This window comes from Myotis yumanensis, unplaced genomic scaffold (genome assembly GCF_028538775.1).
Source record: "Myotis yumanensis isolate MYYU_CA2020_CCGP unplaced genomic scaffold, mMyoYum1.0.hap1 SCAF_4, whole genome shotgun sequence".
NCBI lineage: Eukaryota > Metazoa > Chordata > Mammalia > Chiroptera > Vespertilionidae > Myotis > Myotis yumanensis.
Window position 1 is genome coordinate 111,226,568 of NW_027223755.1, and position 20,789 is coordinate 111,247,356.

General features: G+C 45.1%; 1 protein-coding gene across 1 annotated transcript in view; it reads right to left on the reverse strand.

Annotated features, from left to right (window-relative positions):
* Nucleotides 1-20,789, reverse strand: part of VWA3A (von Willebrand factor A domain containing 3A) — a 75,391-nt gene that overhangs the window by 44,833 nt on the left and 9,769 nt on the right.

The window sequence follows — 20,789 nt, forward strand, 5'->3', positions numbered from 1 at the left end:
CTCAGTGGATAGAGCATCGGCCTGCTGCCCAAAGGGTCCCCGGTTAGACTCCGGTCAAGGGCATGTACCTCATTGCAGGCTCCTCCCCGCCCAGGCCCTGTAGGGCCGCCTGCAGGAGGCAGCCAATCCATTTGTTTCTCTCACATTGATATTTCTCTCTGTCTTTCCCTCTCTCTTCCACTCTGTCTAAAAGTCAATGGAAAAATATCCGCAGGTGAGAATTTCAAAAATAATAAATAAAACAAGATGGAAATGTTCTCGCCTTCTTGGAGCTTACATTCTAGTGTGTGTGGATGGACAGTAAGGAAGAAACGAAGTCAGTGAACATAATTTCAGAAAGGAACCATTCTATTAAGAAGATGGAGCAGGGAAATGTAATAGAAAATGACTAGGGTGGGGGTGGGGGGGTCGCTTTAGCCTCTGGGCCAGGATTTGAGGTTAAGAAGAGCCAGTCCTATGCATAGCTTGGAGCACACCCTCCCGTCAGGGGCGTGAGGGGGAGGGGTCAGAGGGTCTGAAGAACGGAAAGGTGCCCACTGTGGTTGGAGTGGAGTAAGTACAGGGCAGCATGACGAGAAGAGGCCGGGAAGGCGTGCCAGGCCTGCGCCAGGCAGGGGTTTGCAAGAGCTTCCAGCATAATCACTGCTGTCCATGTGATGGATTGACCTTAAATGTTACCGGAGTTGCCACGACTCCCTTAGGGTACAGAATGGCATCATTTGCTAATTTCCTTTTGAAACAGAGAGAAAGCAGGCCTCAGGCACAAAACGTAAGACGAAATACTATCTTCCCACTCCGAGGGAAACCACCCCCAGCAGCTGATGACTGCAGAATGGGCCTGAGCGCCATTTAACCCACTGGCTCCCCAGCCTAGACTCAAAGATGGCTTCACCTGCACCTGGGCACCTGCCTAAACCCTAAGTGGTTCCGCTGGGGCTTGAATACACAGGCTCTTGTTGCAGCGGTGAGTGGTGGACGGGGCTGGAGGCGACCTGCTGTGGCTGACTGAGCTGCACTGCATAGGACAGGGGGCACGGGAAGAGGAAGAGGGTGGAGGGAGAGTGGCTGAGGAGAAAGGAGCATGGCACTGTTTAATATTTCAAGTCCACTTGCTTATGACTCAAAGGAAGTTTTGATCTAAGAGGGAAGCAATTTCATTGCGGGAGCTGCGACGGGATGCTGTCATTGGTCAGCAGTAGCTCAGCTGATGGCGGGCACTGCTGGGCCTACGGGTAAGAACGTGGGGAAGCAGCTACAGCTAGAGGACATTTAGCCTTTAAATACAAGACTTCATGAGGACGCACCGAGAGTGTTCGGCCTGGGCAAGAGGACTCTTTGCTCATTACATAGCCCTCCAGAGACCTCAGGCATTAGCTCTGCCATGGTAAGATGACTCTTTACCAGGAGGGGTAAAACCATGCAGCAGCCCCAAGAAGGAGATGATCTCGCCCACCAACACAGTGCCAGCACTGCCAACAACATGCTCTAACAACAGGAAACGTTCTCTTTGCCCTGGCGGCAGGACAGCAGCTCTTCTGAGAATCCACTCATCAGCTCGGAGGGTGCATCTCCACTGAATTTGGACTTTATTTCCCTTACATTCCTCTTGCCTGAAACAATTGTAACTTCATTCAAAGTATGTTATTTCTTTATTGGCTATTAGGAGACTAGAAGCCTGTGCCCTCTCGCAATGCAGGACCCCTCGGGGGATATCAGACTGCTGGTTTCGGCCCGATCCCCACAGGCCAGGCCGAGGGACCCCACTGGTGCACAAATCCATGCACCGGGCCTCTAGTATGCATATAAGATCTTTGGTTAATCTCTTCCTGCCCCCCCCCTCCTTCCCTCTGAGATTCATTAGTCTGTTCCATGTTTCCATGCCTGTGCATTGAACATCTGCTCCCAGGTGGTCAGTGTGCATCATAGCTACCGGTCGAACAGTCAAACGGTTGCTTAGGCTTTTATTTATATAGATATTATCCTGTTGCTATTGGCCTGTGGAACTGTTATAATTCCCTCAATGAACCTGTGTTAAATACATTACTGGCAAAGACAACCTGTTTCTTAGCATCAATTTGCTGCCCAAACAATGGGGTTCTCCACTTGCTAGCTTTGCGATGCTGAGCAAGTCTCTTTCTTCACCATTAAAATGGGCATGGTGAGGCTATGGTACAGAACACGTGCTTCTGCAAAAATAGTTCTCAGTAACAGTAGAAGGTAACCATAAAAGGAAGATAATGACAGTATAATGCTACTACATGTTCCAGCAAGGTAGTATTGTGTCTTAAGTTTTGTGCCTGAGGCCTGCTTTCTCTCTGTTTCAAAAGGAAATTAGCAAATGTTAAAGAAGTGTGAAAAGTACTGGTAATTACAGCAAACACTTAAATAACACTTATTAGGTGTCAAAACACTTTCCAAGCAAGGATTCAAATGGAATAGAATAGCTCAAATCATGCTGTAACCACAATATATTGTCTTTAAACTAGCACCAAACTGTGACTACCTCAGTAAGAATTGAGAGAGAATGGACTGAAAAGATAACTTTCTCATAATGTGATTTTATGTTAATTAATGCCCTGCCCTTGAACAACACTGCCTAAAATCATCCTCCTATTCCCACTTAGGAAAGCACTGCCACTCCTCATCTGAACACTAGATGGTGACCTTCTCCTCTTTCAGGACTCATCCATCTCTGGCCTAGGACACTGAGCATAGCAGAAGCAATTCTCCTATTTTACTTGCATTTGAAATGATCCATCATGTTTTGGACACTGATTTTGTATTATTAATACTTGAAGTTTAGATTAAAAATGGTGGCAGAGTAAGTGAAAGCTACACTGACATTCTCCCAGGACCAAACTGGAAATACAACTAAAACTGAAAAAAAGAACCCTGAAAAATCATCTGAAGGCTAGCTGGAGAGAACCCTGATGACCAAGGACTGAAAGTGGAGACTGCATAGAGCCTGGTAGGAAGTGCGGAGATGCAGAAGGGGTGGCTGGGTTCCCACAGACAGCAGCGGAAGGTCTGGAGGGACATCTCAGCTGTGGGGGGTACTCACTGAGAACTCTGGGGTCTAAACTCCAATCTGGGCCCCCAATCCAGAGCACCAGAACTGAGAAAAGTGCCCACAGAACATGTGGCTGTGAGAAGCAGCAAGGTTGCTGTTTGTCAGCCAGAGATGGCTGGAAATGCAGGCACCCTCTTAACGGGCCAATGCACAAAATTTCGTGTGCAGCCACTCACCTTGGCTCTGGAAGAGGGAGGTTAGGGGGGGCTGGAACTGTATGAGGAGAGTCCAGGGTTGGGGGCTCAGGGGTTGGAGCTTGGATGGCAGCCATCACAGTTTTGTGTCCGGAGTCATTCCCTCATGCTGCGGCGGTTATTTTTCTCTGCAGACCTTTGCTACCCAGGCGGTTTATGCCTGGGGGAAGGCAGTTGCCCCACCCTGTTAGAAAACCTCTTATCCCACCCTGTGGTGGACAGCCTGAAGAGGTGGATCTCTGGAGGCTTTGAGTCTTAGCCTGATCCCCTTCTGGGCCTGGGACTGGCAAAACAGACCCTGGTGCACATCTTAGTCCTTTCCAGAGTCACCCAGTCCAAGCAGAGGGAGTCACAAGTTGAGGATTGCTAATAGCTCCAAACAGGGTACTAAAGGCTAGTCACAAACAGCATCTGACATTGTCCTACACTACAGATTGGGAGTTATAGCAGATCTACCTAATACATAGACACAAACACAAACAGGCAGCCAAAATAGGGAGATAAAAAAAATGAGCCCCAAATGAAATAACAAGAGAATTCTCCAGAAGGAGAGCTAAACAAAATAGAGATAAGAAATTTCTCAGACACAGAGTTCAGAATAATGATGGCAAAGATGCTCAACAGAATAAGAAAAAATATAGTAACTATGAAAAAAGAACAGTTGAAAATAAAGAATGACATAGCACCAATAAAGAACAGGTTGGCCTTAGCTGGTTTGGCTCCATGGATATAGCATCAGCCTACAGACCAAAGGGCCCAGGGTTTGGTTCTGGTCAAGGTCACATACCATGGTTACAGTCTCCTCCCTGGCCCGGGCCCTGGTTGGGGCTTGTGCAGGAGACAACTAATCGATGTGCTTCTCTCATTCTCTCACAGCAATGTTTCTCTCTGTCTATCCCTCTCCTATTCCCCCTAAAAAAAAAAAAATCAATGGAAAAATATCCTTGGGTGAGGATTAACAAAAAACAAACAAACAAACAAACAAAAAACACATTGGAAGGAATACACAGCAGATTAGGGGAGGCTGAAGACTGGATCAGTGAATTAGAAGACAGGGCAGAAAAACAATCACTCAATCAGATAACCAAAATGAAAAAAATATTAAAAACAGGACAGCTTAAGGGAGCTGTGGGACAACATGAAACATAAAAATTCCTGCATAACAGGAGTGCTAGAAGGAGAAGAAAGTGAGCAAGGGATCGAGAATATTTTTGAAGAAATAATGGCCGAAAACTTCCCTAACCTGTGAAAGAAAAAGTTATAAAAGTTCAGAGGCAAAGAGAGTCCCAAGCAAGAAAAACCCGAAAACAGGCCCACACTCGGAAATATCATAATTAAAATGTCAGAAATTAAAGACAGAGAGAGAATCTTAAAGGCAGGAAGAGAAAAGTAATTTGTTACCTACAAAGGAGCTCCCATAAGGCTGACACCTGATTTTTCATCAGAAACTTCACAGGCCAGAAGAGAATGGCATGAAGTATTCAAGGCAATGAAAAGCAAGGATCTGAAACCAACCTATATACAGTAGATCCTCAGGTTATGTCAGAGATCCATTCCTACGGCGAGACATAACGCGATTTTCGCCATAAGTCAGAACCCACCTACATAAGCACCTACGTCACTCACATGGAGCACATACACAGCAGTAATGAAATGAAACAGTAAAAAGAAATTTTTTAAAAAGATAACAATTCCTGGCCTTTACTTTTGGTAACTAAATAATAAAAAACATAAAGCACATATGTACATACATTGAAATGACAGAACTTTTTTTTATTAATATTGTAAATGGGAAATGGTGACGTAACCATGAAACAATGTACGTGGAGTCCGACCGTAACCTGAGGACTGCCTGTATATAAAAACCCAGGGACCGTTACAGCGGAACAACCAGGACAAACAGAACAACCAGTGGCTATGACACGCACTATGGCAGCCAACCAGCCTGATCCAGGCTGGATAGCTCCCAACACCCTGATCAGGGCAGGGCCAGCCGGCCAACCGCCTTGGCTGGCAGAAATGTGGGTTCCAGGGACCTTGGAGGTGCTCGGTCTCTGGCAACTGCACAGGCAAAACTCTCCTTTGGCGGAAGTGGACCCAGGATCAGGGCGCCAGAGTCGGGGATGAGGTGGGAGGCTTTCCTGGTGGCCACAGCAGTCCCTGCGGCTGCGCACAGCACCAGGGCATCTGGTCCCAGTTGGAGCAGTGGCAGGAATAGGGGCCACGGGGCGCAGGCACAAAGGAGCCAGGAGGCGCGAGGCCCGACCTGGGCTCTTACCCCACCTGCTGGGCCCAGCAGCACCAGCAGATGGGCCATGATGTGAGGAGAAGCAAGCCAGGAGGGCAAGTCCCCCAGAGCCCCGAGCAGCATGGGGGTGGGGGCAGAGCTGGAAACCCTGGGGGAGTGAGTGGGGCTGCAGCCCCTCGCCTTTTCGGCCTTGGCCTTAGAATTCTGCAGGCAACCAGTGTACTGGCTACCAGTGCACCAGAGGTCAGCTCCGCTTCAAGAGGGAGGATGTGGCGGAAAGTGGCAAGGCCACAGGAGGGATGGGAAATGTTGTGGCCATCTTCAGGAAACACAGCTGCCATGGTCTTCAGTAACTATGAACAGATAATCTTTGGTCTCCGTTCTACAGAAGAGGAAGCTGAGATTCAAAGAAGGGAGCCTTCCGCAACACCTCACCCACTTCTCAGGCCTGACCCTGTGCAGCATTGTTTTCGTAGACAGTAGAGGATCCAAAATGTTTTTATATCTTTGCCATTTTAGGCAGGAAAGAATTTAGCACAGGGGACTGGTGCTTGGGAAATCATCAGAAAGCTGGAGGAGTGGGTATTAGGCTGGGACCCCAGGAAAGACTCCCTACCCAGCGGGAGGATCTGCCCCTTCAGCCACAACTGAATTCTAGGACACTGGCTCAGCGGTGGTCCGGGGATCGGGAAGCTGCTGCCCCCACAAGTGCCCTCCAGCTCCCACAAAACAGGTCACTGGGCACTGCCACTGCCACAACTGCCTGTGCACAGCCTGGATTCCGCTGCAGAAAACCTCCCATCTCTGCAAACATGGTCACCAGCAGCAAACAGCCCAAACTGCAGGAAGATGCCGCTGTCCCACTTCTGCCTTCAAAATATTGTGTAAGCACATCCAATCGGCAGAAACGAATTCATATCCAGACACCTAGCTGCAAAGGAGTTTGGGCAATTTCAGACGTTCGTCTAGGAGTGAGATCTTGCCAATGTACCTCATGTGCCTGGTATTGATAAAAGTGGGGCCCGGCTGGTAGGGCTCAGTGGTTGAGCATCCATCTATGAACCAGGAGGTCACAATATGATTCCCGGTCAGGTTTTGGGCTTGATCCTCAGTAGGGGCATGCAGGAGGCAGGTGATCAATTATTCTCATCATTGATGTTTCTATCTATCTATCCTCTCTCCCTTCCTCTGAAATCAATAAATATTTTTTTAAATGGGGTCATGCTGTATATATGTGTTATGACAAGTTTTTCACTTTATAGATCACTTATATCTTTCCTGTTAAAACCATACCTATAGAATATTATTTATTTATCATTCATTTTAATTGATCTCAGAGAGAAGGGAGAGAGAGAGAAACATTGTTCCATTGTTTCCTGCACTCACTGGGATGGGTATTAAATCTGCAACCTGGGCATGTGCCCTGACTGGCAATTGATCCACCACTTTCTGGTGTATGGGATGATGCTATGCTGGTACCCTGACCACAAATTCCAGCCTCCAGAACTGTGAGAAAAACACATTTCTGTTGTTTAAGCCACAGAAATTTATGATATTTTGTTATGGCTGAGCTGACTAATTCTAAATAATAAAAGCCCAGCAACTGAATGGCAGAACGACTAGAATGACCAGAACAACCGTGGTCCCTCGCCCGGCTGGCCCTGCTCCTGATTGGCTCCCATCGGGGTGGATGGGCCGACTGGACCCCACCAGTGCACAAATTTGTGCAACGGGCCTCTAGTCTTACTATATCCAGCAAGGTTATCATTCAAAATAGATGGTGAAATAAAGAGCTTCCAGACTAAAAAGTCTAAAAAAGTTTATCACCACCAAACCAGCACTTCAAGAAATGATAAATGGACTGGTGTAATGAGAAGAAGAGAGAGAGAAACATAGGCTTACAGAATTAAAATGCCAACAAATAAGTACCTATCAATAATAACCTTCAATGTAAATGGATTAAATGCTTCAATCAAAAGACACAGGGTAGCTGAATGGATACAAAACATGACCCAATTATATGCTATCTACAAGAGACTCACCTCAGAACAAAAGACTCACACAGGATGAGAGGGAAGGGATGGAAAAAAATTATTCATGCCAATGGAAAGAATAAGAAAGCTGGAGTAGCAACACTCATATCTGACAAAATAGACTTCATAATGAAGGCCATCACAAGAGACAACAAAGGTCACTACATAATACTAAAGGGATCAATCCAATAAGAGGATATAACCCTAGTAAACATATATGCACCCAATATAGGAGCACCAAAATATATTTAAAAACTTCTGGAGGAGTTTAAGAGAGAGATTGACAGCAATACAGTTGTAGTAGGGGACTTTAACACCCCTGCTGACTTCACTGGACAGATCTTCCAGACAAAAAAATTAATAAGGAAAAAGTGACTCTTGCCAAAACCGGTTTGGCTCAGTGGATAGAGTGTCAGCCTGCGGACTGAAAGGTCCCAGGTTCGATTCCGGTCAAGGGCATGTACCTGGGTTGCGGGAACATCCCCAGTGGGGAGTGTGCAGGAGGCAGCTGATTGATGTTTCTCTCTCATCGATGTTTCTAACTCTCTATCTCTCTCCCTTCCTCTCTGTAAAAAAACAATAAAATATATTAAAAAAAAAAAAAGGAAAAAGTTACTCTAAATGACACCCTGGATCAGATGGATTTAGTTAACATTTATAGAACATCTCACCCCAAAGCTGCAGAATATACATTCTTCTCAAGTGCACATGGGTCATTCTCAAAGATACACCACATGTTAGGACACAAAACAAGTTCAAGAAGATTGAAATCATACCAAGCATCTTCTCAGATCACAGTGGAATGAAATTAAAAACCAACTACAGTAAAAAAAACCCTAAAAACATTCAAACACATGGAGGCTAAATAGCATGCTATTAAACAATGAATGAGTTACCAATGAGATCAAGAAAGAAATTTTAAAAACTTCCTGGAAACAATTAAAATAAACATACAACAAACCAAAATCTCTGGGACACAACTAAAGCCGTCCTGAGAAAGAATTTCATAGCACTACAGGCCTACCTCTAAAAATAAGAAAAATTATTAATAACCTATCCAACCCTACAACTTAAAGAATTAGAAAGAGAACAGCAAGAAAAGCCCAGAGTAAGTAGAAGGAAGAAAATAATAAATATTAGAGTGAAATAAACAAATTGAAAGAAAAAAACCACATGGTCATATCAATTGATGCAGAAAAAGCATTCAACAAAATCCAACACCCATTTTTGATAAAAACTCTCAGCAAGGTGGGAATAGAAGGATCATACCTCAACATAATAAAAGCCATATATGACAGGCCCACAGCCAACATCATACTCAATGGACAAAAACTAACACCATTTCCCCTAAGAACAGGGACAAGACAGGGATGCCCACTCTCACCACTCCTGTTCAACATAGTCCTGGAAGTATTAGCCATTGCAATTAGACAAGAAGAAGAAATAAAAGGCATCCAAATTGGAAAATAGGAAGTAAAACTGTCCTTATTTTCAGACGACATAATATTATACATACAAAACCCTAGAGACTCCATCAAAAAACTACTAGACTTAATACATGAATTTGGCAATGTAGCAGGATGCAAAATTAACCCCAAGAAATCTGAGGCATTTCTATACACCAATAGTGAACTTGTAGAAAGAGAGATTATAAAAACAATCCCATATACCATCGCACCAAAAAAATTAATATACCTAGGAATAAACTTAACTAAAGAGGTAAAAGACCTCTATTCAGAAAACTACAGGACGTTGAAAAAAGAGATAGAGGAAGACATAAAGAGATGGAAGAACATACCATGTTCTTGGATTGGTAGAATCAACATCATTAAAATGTCCATACTACCCAAAGCAATCTATAAATTCAACGCATTTCCCATTAAAATACCAATGGCCTACTTCAAAGATCTAGAACGAACTCTCCAAAAATTCATCTGGAATAAAAAAAGACCCCGAATAGCTGCAGCGATCCTGAGAAAGAACAAAATAGGTGGGATCTCAATGCCAGATATCAAGCTGTATTACAAAGCCACTGTTCTCAAAACTGCCTGGTACTGGCACAAGAACAGACATATAGGTCAGTGGAATAAAATAGAGAGTACAGAAATTAGCCCGAACCAATATGCTCAATTAATATTTGACAAAGGAGGCAAGAACATACAATGGAGCCAAGATAGTCTCTTCAATAAATAGTGTTGGGAAAATTGGACAGATATATGCAAGAAAATGAAACTAGACCACCAACTTACACCATACACAAGAATAAACTCAAAATGGATAAAGGACTTAAATGTACGACAGGAAACCATAAAAATTCTAGAAGAATCCAAAGGCAACAAAATCTCAGACATATGCCAAAGCAATTTCTTCACTGATACAGCTCCTAGGGCAATTGAAACTAAAGAGAAAATGAACAAATGGGACTACATCAAAATAAAAAGCTTCTGCACAGCAAAAGAAACCATCAACAAAACAACAAGAAAACCCACTGCGTGGGAAAACATATTTGCCAAAGTCATATCTGATAAGGGCCTAATCTCCAAAATTTATAGGGAACTCATACAACTTAACAAAAAGAAGATAAACAATCCAATCAAAAAATGGGCAAAGGACCTAAATAGACACCTTTCAAAAGAGGACATCCAGAAAGCCAAGAGACATATGAAAACATGCTCAAAGTCACTAATCATCCGAGAGATGCAAATCAAAACAACAATGAGGTGCCATCTCACACCTGTCAGAATGGCTATCATCAACAAATCAACAAACGACAAGTGCTGAAGAGGATGTGGAGAAAAAGGAACACTTGTGCACTGCTGGTGGGAATGCAGACTGGTGCAGCCACTATGGAAGACAGTATGGAGTTTCCTCAAAAAGCTGGAAATGGAACTCCCATTTGACCCTGTGATCCCACTTCTAGGAATATATCCCAAGAAACCAGAAACACCAATCAGAAAGGATATGTGCACCCATATGTTCATAGCAGCACAATTCACCATAGCTAAGATCTGGAAACAGCCTAAGTGCCCATCAGTAGATGAATGGATTAGAAAACGGTGGTACATCTACACGATGGAATACTATGCTGCTGTAAAAAAGAAGGAACTCTTACCATTTGCAACGGCATGCATGAAACTGGAGAGCATTATGCTAAGTGAAATAAGCCAGTCAATGAAGGAAAAATACCACATGATCTCACTCATTCATGGATAATAAAGACCATTACAAACTTTTGAACAATAATAGATACAGAGGCAGAGCTGCCTCAAACTGATTGTCAAACTGCAGTGGGAAGGCCAGAGAGGGTTGGGGGGCAGGAGGGAGGGGAGTAAGAGATCAACCGAAGGACTTGTATGCATGCATATAAGCATAACTAATGGACATAAGACACTGGGGGGTAAGGGAGGGCAGGGCATTGTCAAGGGTGGGGGGGGGGGGCGGGGGAGGGGGAAGGACACATATGTAATACCGTTTGTAATACTTATTATATATTTTTAAAAAAGAACAAAAAAATAAAATAAATGAAGTCAGCCTTAAAAAAATATATATTAGAGTGAAATAAATTGATGTCCACTTACACCACTCTTATTCAACATAGTATTGGAAGTCCTAGCCACAGCAATCAGAAAAAAAGAAGGGATAAAAGGCATCCAAATTGGAAAGGAGGAAGTGAAATTGTCACTATTCACCAGTTTGGCTCAGTGGATGGAATGTTGGCTTGCGGACTGAAGGGTCTCAGGTTTGATTCTGGCCAAGAGTGCATACCCGGGTTGTGGGCTCAATCCCCAATGGGGGACATGTGGAAGGTGACTGGTCAGTGATTCTCTCTGATTATTAATGTTTTTATCTCTCTCTCACTCTTCCTTCCTCTCTGAAATCAATAAAAATCCTATATAATAAAAGGCTAATTTGCAAATTGACCAAATGGCAGAATGACCAGTCGCTATGATGTGCACTGACCATTAGGGGGCAAACACTCAACGCAGGAGCTGCCCCCTGGTGGTCACTACACTCCCTCGGGGGGAGCACCACTCGACCAGAAGCCGGGCCCATGGCTGGCAAGTGCAGCGGTGGTGGTGGGAGCCTCTCCTGCCTCCACCTCCGTGGCAGTGCTAAGGATGTCTGACTGACGGCTTAAGCTGTCAGTCAGACGTCCCCTGAGGGCTCCTGGACTGCTAGAGGGCATAGGCCGGGCTGAGGGACCTGCGCCCGCCCCCCCCCTCCCGGGCCTCTAATACATATATATACTAATAAAAGGGTAATATGTTAATTAGACCGGGTTGACTAGACATTTTCCGGTTGTCTGGTCCTTCTGAACAAAGCCATGTGGCAGGGACCGAGGCAGAGGCAATTAGGGGTGATCAGGCCAGCAGGATAGGGCAGTTAGGGGTGATCAAGTCCACAGGGGAGGGCAGTTAGGGGTGATCAGGCAGGCAGGCAGGTGAGCGGTTAGGAGCTAGCAGTCCCGGATTGCGAGAGGGATCCCCTGAGAGGTCCCAGATTGGAGAGAGTATAGGCCGGGCTGAGGGACTCCCCCCGCCCATGCACAAATTTTGTGCACCAGGCCTCTAGTATATATATAAATTACATGACATCCAAAACAAAAGACTCCACCAGGAAACTACCAGACTTAAAAAATAAATTCGGCAAGGTAACCAGATACAAAATTAATATCCAGAAATCGATGGCATTTTTATACACCAATCAATAATGAACTCTCAGAAAGAGAAACTAAAAAAGCAATCCCATTTACCATTGCAACAACAACAACAAAAATAAGATACCTAGTAATAAACTTAACCAAGGAGATAAAAGATGGGTACTTGGAAAACGATAAGACATTGAAAAAAGAAATAGAGGAAGATACAAACAAATGGAAGCATATACCATGTTCATGGATTGGAAGAATTAATATCATTAAAATGTCTATGCTACCCAAAGCAATCTATAGATTCAATGCAATCCCTATTAAAATACCAATGGCATACTTCACAGAGCTAGAACAAATACTCCAAAAACTTATATGAAATCATAAAAGACTGCAAATAGCTGAAGCAATCTTGAGAAAGAAGAATGAAGTAAAAGGGATCACAATACCAGATATCAAACTAGTATACAGTGGGGCCTTGACTTACGAGTTTAATTCGTTCCATGACGGAGCTCGTAACTCAAATTACTCATATGTCAAATCAAAAAGTGAACGAGTGAGACACGTGATGCTGGGCTGATGTTGTGGTGTTCACTGTGACATTCACTGCACCAATTAGCGGTGGGGTATCTGAAGCTGGCTTGTAACCCGAATTTTAGCTTGCAACTCAAAGCAAAAAATCAGCCAAGAGAGACGGCTTGTATCTCGAAAAACTCATTAGTCGGGACACTAGTAAGTCAAGGCCCCACTGTATACTAAAAAGCCATTATAAGACTTACAAGTCCAGGAAGCACAGAGAACCCCAAACAAAAGGAATCCAAAGAGGACCACACCAAGACACATCATAATTAAAATGCCAAGAGCAAAAGACAAAGAGATAATCTTAAAAGAAGCAAGAGAAAAACAGTTAGTTATCTACAAGGAAGTACCCATAAGATTGTCAGCTGATTTCTCAACAGAAACTATGCAGGCCAGAAGGGAGTGGCAAGAAATATTCAAAGTGATGAATACCAAGAACCTGCAACCAAGATTACTTTACCTAGCAAAGCTATCATTCAGAATTGAAGGTCAGATAAAGAGCTTCACAGATAAGAAAAAGCTAAAGGAATTCATCACCACCAAACCAGTATTATAGAAATGCTGAAAGGTATCCTTTACGAAGAGGAAGAAGAAGAAAAAGGTAAAGATACAAATTATGAACAACAAATACACATCTATCAACAGGTGAATCTAAAAATCAAGTGAATAAATAATATGATGAAAAGAATAAACTGGTGATTATAATAGAATCAGGGGCATAGAAAGGGAGTGGACTGACTATTCTTGGGGGGGAAAGGGGTGTGGGGGGTGTGGGAAGAGACTGGACAAAAATTGTACACCTATGGATGAGGACAGTAAAGGGTGGGTAAGGGCAGAGACAGTGAGGTGGGAACCTGGTGGAGGGGAGCTATGAGGGGGAAAAAGAGGAACAACTATAATAATCTGAACAATAAAGATTTAATTTTAAAAAAAGAAATATATATATCATATATTCTTTACTATAGGGAAAGTAAAGTAAAAATAGAATTTAGAACAGTATGCAAATTTTTTTTATACAAAAATGTGTTTTTATAATGAAAGTAGGCACAGAACTCTAAAACAAGATAAACCAAAATGCCATTGTATGTTTTTATGTATTTTAAATATTTTACTGTTACAGTAATTCCTTAATAAATATTAACAATTTCTAATTTTAAGAAAATGTATAGCATGTTACACACACACACACACACACACACACAGCCATTATAACAAAAACAGCCTGGTACTGGTACAAGAACATGCATATAGACCAATGGATCAGAACAGAGGCCACAGAAATTGATCCACACCATTACGATTAATTAATATTTGACAAAGGAGGCAAGAACATACAATGGAATAAAGACAGCCTCTTCAACAAATGGTGTTGGGAAAACTGGACAGACAGATGCAAAAAGATGAAACTAGAGGCCCCGTGCACAAAAATTTGTGCACCCGGGGGTCCCTCAGCCCAGCCTGTGCCCTCTCGCAGTCTGGGACCCCTCCGGGGATGTCCACCTGCTGGCTTAGGCCTGCTCCCCGGGGGATTGTGCCTAAGCTGGCAGTGATACATCCCTTGGGGGATGTCCACTTGCCAACGGGCCAAAGCTGCAGTTGAACATCCACAGAGCTGCTGAGGAGGCAGGAGAGGCTCCCACCATCGCCAATGTGATGCCTTCAGCCTGGCTTGTGGCTGAGCAGAGCTCCCCCTGTGGGAGTGCACTGACTACCAGGGGTCAGCTCCTGCATTGAGCTTCTGCCCCCTGGTGGTCAGTGTGTGTCATAGTGACCAGTCATTCCCAGTCGTTCTGCTGTTAGGGTCAATTTGCACATTACCGCCCTAACGGGTTTGGCTCAGTGGATAGAGCATCGGCCTGCGGTCTGAAGGGTCTCAGGTTCGATTCTTGTCAAGGGCATGTACTCTGGTTGCGTACACATCCCCAGTAGGGGGTGTGCAGGAGGCAGCTGATCGAAGTTTCGCTCTCATCGGTGTTTCTAACTCTCTATCCCTCTCCCTTCCTCTCTGTAAAAAATCAATAAAATATATTTGGGGAAAAAAATTGCATGTGCACATTACCCTTTTATTATATAGGATAGAAGCCTGGTGCACAGGTGGGAGCCAGCTGGTTTGCCCTGAAGGGTGTCCCAGATCAGGGTGGGCAGGGGACCCCAGCTCCCTACGATCGCCCATGCCGCCCCTGCTCGCGATCGCTGGCTCTGCCCATGCTCACGCCTAACACCTCTGGCCAAGGCATTAGGCCTGGGCAAGAGACCCCCAGCTCCCCACCATCGTCAACTCGGCCCCTGCTCCCTGCAATTGACCGCTCCGCCCTAATGCCTCTCGCCCAGGCATTAGGCCTGGGCAGGGGACCCACAGCTCTCCAAGGGACCTCCTGCTCCACCCCTTCCTAGGCCTAACGCCTGTGGCCAAGGCATTAGGCCTGGGCAGGGGACCCCAAGCTCCCACCATCAGCGACTGTGCCCCTGCTCCCCATGATCGCTGGCACTGCTCCTGCCCAGGCCTAATGCCTCTGGCCAAGGCATTAGGCCTGGGCAGGGGACCCCCGCAACTGCAGCCTCCCAAGATCATGGGCTCCACCCCTGCCCGGGCCTTACACCTCTGGCCGAGGCGTTGGGCCCGGGCAGCGGGGACCCCCAGCTGCAGCTGCCCCTGCCCCGGCCTAACACTTCCTCTGGCCGAGGCATTAGGCCTGGGCAGGGGAACCCCCAGCTGCAGCCGCCCCGATCGTGAGCTCCGCCCCTTCCCGGGCCTAACGCCTTTGGCCGAGGCGTTAGGCCCGGGCAGCAGGGAGCCCAAGCTGCAGCGGCCCCCTCCCCCCCCCCATCGTGGGCTCCGCCCCTGCCCGGGCCTTACTCTTACTCCTCTGGCTGAGGCGTGAAGCCCGGGCAGTGGGGACCCCCAGCTGCAGCCGCCCCTGCCCCGGCCTAACACCTCCTCTGGCCGAGGCATTAGGCCCGGGCAGTGGGAACCCCCAGCTGCAGCCGCCCCCCGATCGTGGGTTCCGCCCCTGCCTGGGCCTTATGCCTCTGGCTGAGGTGTGAGGCCCGGGCAGTGGGGACCCCCAGCTGCAGCTGCCCCTGCCCAGCCTAACGCCTCTGGCGGAAGGGTTAGGCCCGGGCAGAGGATCCCCCAAGCTGCTGCCGTCCCCTGATGGGCTCCGCCCCTGCCCGTGCCTAATGCCTCTGGCCGAGGCGTTAGGGCAGCGGGGACCCCCAGCTGCAGCCGCCCCCCCACCCAGCTGCAACCGCTCCCTGATCGTGGGCTCCCGGCAGCGGCTGCAGCCACCCCGAGATCCCGGGCTCCACCCCTGCCCAGCTCCCATTGCTGGCTCCACCCCTACTTCCTGCTATCACTGGCGAGTGTGGCAAAGGCCAGGATTCTCCGATCATGGCTGGGGGGCAGGGCAAAGGCGGCCCTGGGGGCCGCCTTTGCCCTGCCCCCCAGCTCTTAGCTCCCCCCTGGGAGTGCCAGGGGGCTTCTTCTGTGCTTTCCATTTTGCCTCCCTGCATTGTGCCTACATATGCAAATTAACCGCCATCTTTGTTGAGAGTTAACCGCCATCTTGGCTGGTGATTAATTTGCATATCTCGCTAATTAGCCAATGGGAAGGGTAGCGGTCGTACGCCAATTACCATGTTTCTCTTTTATTAGTGTAGAAGATATGCATACCCCATGGACACAGGCAATAGGGTAGTGAAGACCTGAAGGGGGGTGCATAGGGGCTGAGAGGAGGGGGGTAAGAGAGGAGCCTAGAATATATCTGTAATACTATCAACAATAAAAAATACATTAAAAAAAAAATCTCACAGCAAACAAAAGCCCTGGTCCAGATGGCTTCACAGGAGAGTTTTCCTAACATTCAAAGAAGAACTAGTACCTATACTCCTCAAACTATTCCAAAAACTCCAAGAGGAAGGAACACTTCCAACTTCTTTTTATGAGCATTATCCTATATAATAAAGAGTTAATATGCTAATTAGACCAAACAGCCGAACGTCCTTCCAGACGACCTCTGGATGAAGGGCCAGCCGGGGCTGCGAGGGGCTGCGAGGGCTGAGCCTCTTGCATGAATTTTGTGCATCGGGCCTCTAGTCCTAATATAAAACCAGAAAAAGACACTACAAAGAAAGAGAATTACAGGCCAATATCCCTGATGAACATAGATGCTAAAATCCTCATCAACATATAAACAAATCAGATCCCCCAATATATTAAAAAGATCATACACCACGACCAAGTGGTCTTTATTCCAGGGATGTAAGGCTGGTACAATATTCTCAAGTCAATAAACGTGTTACATCACATTAGCAAATTGAAAGACAAAAACCACATGATCATATCAATAGATACAGAAAAAGCATTTGACAAAATCAAACACCCATTTTTGATAAAAACTCCCAGCAAACTGGGAATAGAAGGATCATACCTCAACATAATGAAGGTCATATATGACAAACTTACGGCAAGCAAACATCATACTCAATGGGAAAAAACTAAAACTCAAACCACTTCCCCTAAGAACAGGAACAAGACAGGGATGCCAGTTTTTACTACTCTTATTCTACATCAGTGATGGCAAACCTATGACACGGGTGTCAGAGGTGACACGTGAACTCATTTTTTTTTTGGTTGATTTTTCTTTGTTAAATGGCATTTAGATATATAAAATAAATATCAAAAATATAAGTCTTTGTTTTACTATGGTTGCAAATATCAAAAAATTTCTATATGTGACATGGCACCAGAGTTAAGTTAGGGTTTTTCTTTTTTTTTTTTTAATATATTTTATTGATTTTTTACAGAGAGGAAGTAAGAGAGATAGAGAGTTAGAAACATCGATGACAGAGAAACATCGATCAGCTGCCTCCTACACATCTCCTACTGGGGATGTGCCCGCAACCCAGGTACATGCCCTTGACCGGAATCGAACCTGGGACCTTTCAGTCCGCAGGCTGACACTCTATCCACTGAGCCAAACCGGTTTCGGCAAGTTAGGGTTTTTCAAAATGCTGACACGCCGAGCTCAAAAGGTTCACCATCACTGTTCTACATGCTAGCTCAGCGATCAGACAAGAAGAAGAAATAAAAGGCATCCAAATTGGAAAGGAGAAAGTAAAACTCTCATTATTCACAGATGACATGATATGTACATAGAGAACCCTAAAGATTCCACTAAGAAACTACTAGATTTAATAAATGAATTTGGCAATGTAGCAGGATACAAAATTAATACCTAGAAATCAATGACATTTTTATATACCAATAATGAATTCTCAGAAACAGAAACTAAACAAACAATGCCATTTACCATTGCAAAAAAAAAGTAAGATACTTAGGAATAAACTTAACCAAGGAACTAAAAGACTTGTACTTGGCAACTATAAGGTATTGAAAAAGAGATAGAGGAAGATATAAACAAGTGGAAGAATATACTATCCAAAGCAATCTACAGATTCAATGCAATCTCTATTAAAATACCAATGGCAGGAAACCAAGATGGCGGCATAAGTAAACACAGGAGATTGCTGCCTCGCACAACCACTTCAAAAATACAACTAAAGGACATAACGGACATCATCCAGAACCACAGGAAGGCTGGCTGAGTGGAATTTCTACAACTAGAAGAAAAGAGAAAAGCATACGGAGACTCAGAGGAGGTTCAGTGCTGAAGTAAATACAAAGGTGCAGAGGTGCATGCGGAGCGGGTTGGCGGCTAAGGACACAATTGCCTTTTTCAATCGGGAGGGAGTCTCAGGCTCTGAGCTCCAGTTCCGGGCGAGTCTCTGGGGACTCAGACTTATATGGGAGAAACGGGACTGTCTCGCATCCGTTGGAACTCGAGGGCAGCTTTCTCTCTGAGGCACTCTTGGCGATTGCCAGGATCTCTGAAGGCAGGACTGAGAGCAGCTATACTGCTCGTTCGCTCGGCCCGCCCTGTTGATCCCCTGGGACCCCGCCCTGCCCAAGCCGTGCACAGAGGCTTTTGCATATGAAAGGCCCGGTCCTTTGTAATCTGAAAATAATTTAACAAACTGTAGCTGCACCAAGGCCCCAGGGCAACTTGCATTGCTTTACAGCTGGCTTCTGCTGGGTGGCCTCAGGCAAAGGCTAGATTAGCACCTCCTTAGATCCAAGAGCCAGTGTACCCAGTGGTCAGAGTGGGACCATCCAATTACAACTCCTCAGATCTATAAGGGACAAACTCAGGGGGCAGACTCAGTGAGCACCAAAGCCCCACTGAAGCAAGTCTTGCCCCATAAGGGTGTCTTCAGCACAGAAGTTCTCCCACCGTAGACACAGCTGATTCTCACAGCCAATTGGCCTGGAGGTCAAACCTCCCAGTTTTACCTACAACAATCAAGGCTCAACTACAACAAGACTGTGCACAAAGCCCACAAGGGGGTGCACCAAGAGTGTCTACCTCAGGTAATTGGGACACTTAGCACAGAAAGCCACTCTATCGACACAGCGAAGCATAAAAAATGCCGAGACAAAGAAACAGGTCACAAATGACAGAAATGGAGGAAAGCAAACTATTGGATATAGAGTTCAAAACCACACTTTTTAGGTTTTTCAAGAATTTTCTAGAAACCGCTTATAAATGTAGTGAGATCCTCAAGAAATCTAGTGAGAACCTCGATGTTGTGATAAAGGACCAACTAGAAATTAGGCATACACTGACTGAAATAAAGAATATTATACAGACTCCCAACAGCAGACCAGAGGATCCCAAGAATCAAGTCAAAGATTTGAAATACAAAGAAGCAAAAAACACCCAACAGGAAAAGCAAAATGAAAAAAGAATCCAAAAATACTAAGATAGTGTAAGGAGCCTCTGGGACAGCTTCAAGTGTACCAACATCCAAATTATAGGGGTGCCAGAAGAAGAGAGAGAGCAAGATATTGAAAACCTATTTGAAGAAATAATGACAGAAAACTTCCCCTACCTGGTGAAAGAAATAGACTTCCAAGTCCAGGAAGCGCAGAGAACCCCAAACAAAAGGAATCCAAAGAGGACCACACCAAGACACATCATAATTAAATGTCAAGGGCAAAAGACAAAGAGAGAATCTTAAAAGAAGCAAGAGAAAAACAGTTACCTACCTACAAGGGAGAACCCATACGACTGTCAGCTGATTTCTCAACAGAAACTATGCAGGCCAGAAGGGAGTGGCAAGAAATATTCAAAGTGCTGAATAGCAAGAACCTACAACCAAGATTACTTTATCCAGCAAAGCTATCATTCAGAATTGAAGGTCAGATAAAGAGCTTCACAGATAAGGAAAAGCTAAAGGAGTTCATCACCACTAAACCAGTATTATACGAAATGCTGAAAGGTATCTTTTAAGAAGAGGAAGAAGAAGAAAAAGGTAAAGATACAAATTATGAACAACAAATACACATCCAACAACAAGTGAATCTAAAAATCAAGTGAATAAATAATCTGATGTACAGAATAAACTGGTGATTATAATAGAATCGGGGGCATAGAAAGGGAGTGGACTGACTATTCTTGGGGGGGAAAGGGGTGTGGGGGATGCGGGAAGAGACTGGACAAAAATCATGCACCTATGGATGAGGAAAGTGGTGGGGGGGTGAGGGTGGAGGGTGAGAGGGGAACCGGGTGGAGGGGAACTATGGTGGGAAAAAAGAGGAACCAATGTAATAATCTGAACAATAAAGATTTAATTTAAAAAAAATACCAATGGCATATTTCACAGATCTAGAACAAACTCTCCAAAAATTTATATGTAACCAAAAAAGACCCTGCATAGCTGCAGAAATCTTGAGAAAGAAGAACAAAGTTGGAGGGATCACAATACCAGATATCAAGTTACACTACAAAGCCATCGTAATCAAAACAGCCTGGTACTGGCACAAGAACAGGCATACAGACCAATGGAACAGAAAAGAGACCCAGAAATCGACCCAAGCCATTACGCTCAATTAATATTTGGTAAAGGAGGCAAGAGCATACAATGGAGTCAAGACAGTCTCTTCACTAAATGATGT